The sequence below is a fragment of the Echinops telfairi genome, unplaced genomic scaffold, assembly GCF_000313985.2.
Source record: "Echinops telfairi isolate 266 unplaced genomic scaffold, ASM31398v2 ScPeMD7_3533;HRSCAF=4204_0, whole genome shotgun sequence".
In the NCBI taxonomy this organism is placed as follows: Eukaryota; Metazoa; Chordata; class Mammalia; order Afrosoricida; family Tenrecidae; genus Echinops; species Echinops telfairi.
Window position 1 is genome coordinate 55,338,215 of NW_022107431.1, and position 6,874 is coordinate 55,345,088.

Sequence of the window (6,874 nt, forward strand, 5' to 3'; positions counted from 1 at the left end):
TATGTTTTGGTATTTTAGGGCGAGCACATGATTGTCAGAAGGCCCTGAAATAATAACCTTCAAGTTTCCTTATTGTCTCTTCTCTTGTACTTTTAGAACACTTATGAAATGGAGAAAGAGGGCTGTAGGAATGAGGGGAGTTTACAATTCTTCCAAAGAATGCTGTTTACCTCTAACTGCAAGGATCGAGCTTAGAACCCGTCACCCTCTGCAGGAGAAATAGGAGAAAGCCTGTTTCTGTAGAACGTCGTCCTGGAAACCCTGTAGCATCACCTACTCTGTCCTACAGAGCATGATGGATAGGAATCGGCTCAACAGACAATCACTCCTCCACGGCCCAGGCCTTATGCCCATTCTGGTACCTTGCAGAGAGCCCAAAAGCAAGCAAGCAGTTCCATACTTTATGTTTTTAAAAAGGGCTCACAGCCTGTGTGGTTCCCAGGGAGAGTTACAGTGTCAGAAATCCACAGGCAGCAGCTCGGCTCTGTCCTCTGGGGTCACTCACCAGGAGTGGACTCTACTCCATGGCAGCGAGTTTGAGCTTTTGAGTTTTGATCTTTGTAAAACCATATGAAGCATCACTCATGTAAGAACCCAGAATTGCAAACATGCGTATGAAACAGGGATCTCTTGTACAGGGAATTAAGAAGTTTAGGAGTTTGTGTGAGATGGGCCAGAAGGAAGGTGTTCATTTTAATCATAAGTATTTTTGTACCTCCCACTTGTGTATTGCTAAATTTCACACTTAAAATGAGTCTTCCTTCCCCTTCCCTCAATTGCTCCTCAAACCCACTGGCAAGCTGTATAATTCTATGCAAACAAAGAGAAAGCAAAGGTCAAGAACTGAAAGAGAGAAAGGCAAGAGAAAGGAAGAATGAAAAAGAGACAGAGGTACAAGATTCAAGGACAAAGAAAAGGTCTCCTCTTTACAATGACTACCTTGTTTTTTCCCAAAATACAGTGTGATCTTAAAATAGTTTATCTTACCTCTCAGTTTTATAAAATGAATTATTTAATCCTTTACTGAGTGGTACAAGTTTTAAATGCAAGAAACCACTTCTAACATTGAAGTTGCATTTTAAAAGTTTATGATACTGAATATTACAATACTGGTGTCATGTATATGTATCGTGTGCACATCTAGGGAGTTTGATTTTACGTTTTTAGTCCAGAATCCAGATCATTCATAAAATATCTTAACATACATTTATTTACAAGAAAGAGGTTTATACAAATGTGATGAAGAAAGCTGGTAGTGTCCAGCTATCAAAAGATATGGTGTTTGGGGTCTTAAAGGCTTGAAGGTAAACAAGCAACCATCTAGCTGAGAAGCAACAAAGCCCACATGGAAGAAGCACACCAGCCTGTGTGATTACAAGGTGTCAATGGGATCAGATGTCAGGCATCAAAGACCCAGAACAAAGAATCATATCAATGCAAATGAGGGGAAGTGTGGAGTGGAGACTCAAAGCCCATCTGTAGACAATTGGACATCCCCTCACAGAAAGGTCACAAGGAAGAGACAAGCCAGTTAGGGTGCAGTATAATACTGACATACAACTTTCCTCTAGTTCTTTAATGTTTCCTCACCCCCACTATCATGACCCTAATTCTACCCTACAAATCTGGCTGTACATGGGTACAGATAAAGTCCTTGGGACCAATAGTGAGAGGAGCCATACCAGGAGGGGAAGGGGAAAGTGGGAGGAGACAGGGGGAACCAATCACAATGACCTACTATAGTGCCCTCCCAGGGGGATGGACAACAAATAAAGGGTAATGGGAGATATCAGACTGTGCAGGACATGAAAAAAGAATCATCATTTATATTATCAAGGTTCAAGAGGGAGGGAAAGTGGGGGAGGGAGGGGAAAAATGAGGAGTTGATACCAAGGGCTCAAGTAGAAAGCAAATATCTTGAGAATGATGATGGCAACAGATGTACAAATGTGCTTGACACATGGATGGATGGATGGATTGTGAGGAGTTGTACAAGCCCTAATAAAATGATTTATTAAAAAAGAAAGAAAGAAATTCCAGTCATCTGTATATTTCCTAAGCAATTACAACCCCAACCCAAAGAGGGAGTTTTGGGGAAATGCACACTGCATATCTGTGTACGTGATTGACAAAGGAATTCTTTACCCAAAAGGAAGCCATTGCCTTTCAGGCTCAAATACAAATGATCAACCTCAGGAAGGTTGCTGGGATAAAGCTGATTTTGTGTTGTGAAATAGGCCAACATTCAATAAGTGAGGGCACATATCCACGTTCCTAAACAGTGTCACTTGTTTGCCTGTCCTTATTTCCAGAGCTCTATGTGGCTAAAAAACCTTTGGATAATCTAGTCTATGAATTAAACATTAAGCTGATTAATAAACATTTTCATGGGGAAAAAAGGCTCTTTATCCTTAAAACACAATGAGACTGGAGAGCAACGGCATCTCACATAGGACATTCTAGGTTGGTCATGTGAATAAGAGTTTGTTCTAAGGGCAATCATAAGTTTTTGAAGAATTCTAACAGGTTTCCTAGGGCCTGTGTGGGAAAAAGATGGAGAGGTAGGCAAAAGAGGGGCTGCAAGGGGATCAGTTGGGCGAGTGTCTTCATAGTCCATGTAAGTGCTGATCTGCGCTTGGATAAGGAAAGTTGTGATGGAAAAGCACTTGCTCTTGCACAGGATATTTATTGAGTGCTCTTCAGTCCCAGTCTCAGGACATGGCTGAGCAGTTATTAGGATGAACAGTGAAGGCAAAAAGTAGTAATAACTTCACAGGGCTGAGATTCCAGTGGGCAGAGACAGAAATTAGCATTGAAGTAAAATGAAGATAAGTACTCTGTTTAAAAAAATTGCAAGGAAGGAATATAAGGAGTGTTATTGGGGCCGTGGGAGATCATTTTAAATATTCTAGTCAGCAAAAACCAAGAAACGTTTGAGGAGTGAGGACACATTTTGAAGTGGACTCAACAGAACCCCTGAATAAACTGTTACACGAGGTGTGAAGTGATGAAGAGGAATTGAGAGTGATTTGGTTGGAAATTGGCATGAGCATCTGGAGGCAAATGAGAAACATACGACCCAGAGGAAGGTTGCCCATTTTCCAATCACCCAGGCAGTTGCTGTTTATGGACTAATTGCTTACTTGTTCTTGCTAGCTGCACGGCATAGTTTTCTATATTGCGAGAGGAAATACACAAAAGGCACTGAAGGAGAAATGACAATTACTCTACTCAGTCATTCCAATAGTGTATCTTATTGGCAATGAATTGTCAAGTCGTCTTTTATATATACTTTGAGAAAAGGTTCAAGCAAATGGAATATTTAATAAAAATTGGTGACATGACCCTACTATGTGGATGTTGAAATCACCAAAAGCTTTAAGTTCTTAGATCAAAGAGCACCCCCCAGGCCAAAATCTTTCTGCCAGAAAGGTTTCTGTCCATCCTGATAAAAAACTTCCCTAATATTTCCACGTGCTATTATATATTTGCATATTCACTTTGATGCAAAGCAAGAAATAGTAGCCAAATACATATTTCATACCTTCCTTTGATTAAAAATGATAAAGGTGATATTAATAGGGATTTTTTCCCCTTTCTTTTCTCTTCATCCTCAATTTATAAAGTAGAAAAAATTACCATGGCACAGCTATCGTTCTGTGATGACGAAGGAGAGATCATATCACTGTCCATTTATTCGTGTGCCTTGTATGTGACAGAACTCCCCATGTTTACAATATAATCAAATTAGATATGTAGGATAATACTCACAGACTTGGGGTGTGAGATCAGCTATTCCTACACCCTAATTTGATAGATGCGGAAAATGCCTGTGGTCGGTTGATGTAACCACAGTCACTAGCTGAAATGCGAACCAATAGAAGATACAGGGCCCCCAATACCACCATCACATTTTCATTTCTTTTATTTTGATTTAGTGATCTATTTATAAAGTTTACATAAATACTACTTTGTTTATCTGTTACCAGAGAAATATGTAAATATTCACTCCAGAGCGTACAAATGTCATGGTTTTCTCCACTGGACAATTTAGATTTAACCACTATTGAATTGACGTAAGAAATGAATGATAGAGACCGAATGTGTTAAGACAAATCTGTTGTGCTAACTGATCCCACTTCAGAGAGCCAAGAGAGAAAGTCAGCTGAGTGTTCTGAAAACTTTCAGAATTATTTTTTCTTTACTTTGCTCAAATAGTTTCTTCTACTTATCCAAAAATACCCTTTTCAACCCCATATCACTTGACATTTATATGTAGTGTGAGGCAAAGGGGAGGAAGAAATGAAAGAAGATATGAACAAGTAAGTATATATATTTTTTTCCTTTTCTTTATGACAAAGGTCAAAGAGAGTGGGGTGGGGGGAAGTTAATGAGATTAACTAGATGAATTACATTCTCAGTTGCAAAAGCAAACATTAATGAACAAAGTCATCTCATCTGACCAGAAGGTCACCATCCTTCTAGTAGAACCATCCAGTTAAATGGATTACACTGCCTAGAACCTGTTAGATGCAACTGATTACTCAAAGTTTAGCTCTATGGTCTCATTTTGACCCCGTTCTATGTTACTCCCCTCCCAGAACACTTGATTGCCTGCCTCTTAAACACACTCGCGTATCAACAAGTCCACTTGTGTGTTTTCCTATGAAGCTATCGGCACCTAGACCACAGAATCTATTATGTGTTAGTCACTATACATACACTTGGCAAAGAAAATACGAATGATTAAAGGGGAAAATGCATAATTAATTGAATGAGAAAAATGAATGCTGCTGAATGTCACTCAGTTATGCTGTTTCCAGAGGATTTTAAAATGAAAAGACTGAATTATATATTTAAATTTCCTAGTCAAATGTGAAATCCTTCCACCAAGACACATACTAAAGTTAAAAAACAAATTTTCAATTACTTGTAGCTTTAGAACAAAGTATTCCTTTTGTCCTCTTGTGGGAAGCTTTGGATGAGTGTTTACCACTGGAACACCAATTTCTCCCGGAAGGCGAAGCCGTGCAGCATTCATCCACGGTGAGTGGGGGGCTCAAAAATGAGCAAGGGCGGCTTCATCAGTGACTGAGCTCCAGCAAGCCCCAGTATTTGTGATGTATTCTAAATACCTATCCCTTCCCTCGAGGGAGAAATATTATGTGAATTGGCAGTCATAGTATGTTCCAGCTCACCCACAGGTGGAGACAGACAGTTTAGTTTTAGGGAGCGCCTAAGAGACCCCTGAGACCCTGGAAGCCCCTCAACAGTTGGAAAACTTGCCAAATTCATCAAGTGCTATCAACTCTTAGGAGCGTATAGAAAAGAAGCCTCAGTGCCCAAATGGTCTCACACTCAGCTGCTAAGTGCAAGGTCAGAAGTTTGAAACCACCAGTGATTGTGCAGTAGAAAAGAACTAGTGATTTGCTCCCATACTGACTACAGCCGGGAAACCACAGGGGCCATTCTGCTCTGCTCCGTACCAGCTCCACGTGGCCACAGCAGCAACGTCCAGCGATTTCATGTTCTGTGGGCTCTGCGGAACGTGCTGTGGTGGTTCTTGCATTCACTTTGGAAAAAGCATGAAGATACAGGGATTGGACTAAATTTATGATACATTTCCAATAGGGTTAAACAGCTTAATTTCAGACAAATGTAGTTTTTGCATTTAATCATTTGCAATCATTAAAAGAAAACTTCTAAGATGTGGTGTTCAATACGGTAAATGGAAATGCTTTATATAAGGACAAGTAACACTTTTTCTATTTGATAATGATTATTTAAAACAGACACATCTTTTAGAGTCTCAATTATGATAATTCAATACTCAATGTTGTAATTAATTCAAATGAAGCCTCTGAGCTGCTGTTTTCCATTTTCAAAAATACCTAAAATTCTTTATTAAAGAGTGCATGTCTATTCTCTAAGATGTCCCAATGATAGGAATTGTTATTGGATAAATAAGATTAATCTTACTAGAATTCATCTCCATCATGGAGGAAAGATTTACATGTAATTTTAAAAAGTGCATCACTGAATAAAATTTAATTTCAAGACAAACCACAAAACCCCTGTGCCATTTTGAGATAAATATCTCAGGTTTCATTTGTCTCCCTCGGCATTTCCCTTCATCATGTTAATGTATTAATGGATATCGGAGTATTATTCATTTAGCTTAATTGATTATTGCTGATGATGGAGAAGCTTTTGCTCTAGTAAGCATGCGCTTTTTAAATCAGGAAATTACAGTATGATGTACTCTTGAATATGGGTACATTTAATCTGTCATCCCACTCCTAGTCCTACTCCTGAATGTAACCATTCAGCCTTTATAGTTGGTATTGCTTTTCAGAGAAACAACCCACTTGAATCATTACTCAAAAGGAAGACCAAAAAATCAAGTCATATCTAATTATTGATCATTGGGAATCTAAGCAGCAACCAAGAGGTAATGAAGCACAAGAAAAAATGGCTCTTGGGGACAGAATCATTTGAATTATAAAATGTATTAAAATAATGTACAAGTAGAGTAATCCATTCATTTGTTCAGAAGTGGGAGGCCTTGCATTTTTGTAAACACAGAGAAGAAATCATGGCTCCTTTCTTAGAGCTTTTCTCAGGTCTTGTTTGGTTGTTTGGCGTTAGGGACCTACCAAAGAGGTGACTGTCAGAGAGCAACTGCTGCTGCTGATTGTTAATCAATTTCCCCACCCACCAGGATCTGTAGTCTTCATTCTCAATAACTTCAAGGCTTACCACCTTAGAGGGAAGTTTATTTTATGTTCTCTTTTATCTCACTTTGCTGTCACTCAAACCATTAAGAAAAAAAAACAAAACACTTACATCTAATCACAAAAATCCACCGCTAGCT

General features: G+C 39.0%; 1 long non-coding RNA gene across 2 annotated transcripts in view; it reads left to right on the forward strand.

Moving 5' to 3' along the window:
- Positions 1-1,273, forward strand: part of LOC123522191 — a 29,022-nt gene extending 27,749 nt beyond the window's left edge. For both annotated transcript variants that reach the window (XR_006680473.1, XR_006680472.1), the window contains one exon: positions 97-1,273. This is a non-coding gene — a long non-coding RNA (uncharacterized LOC123522191). The remainder of the gene's footprint in view (positions 1-96) is intronic.
- Positions 1,274-6,874: the final 5,601 nt, after the last annotated feature.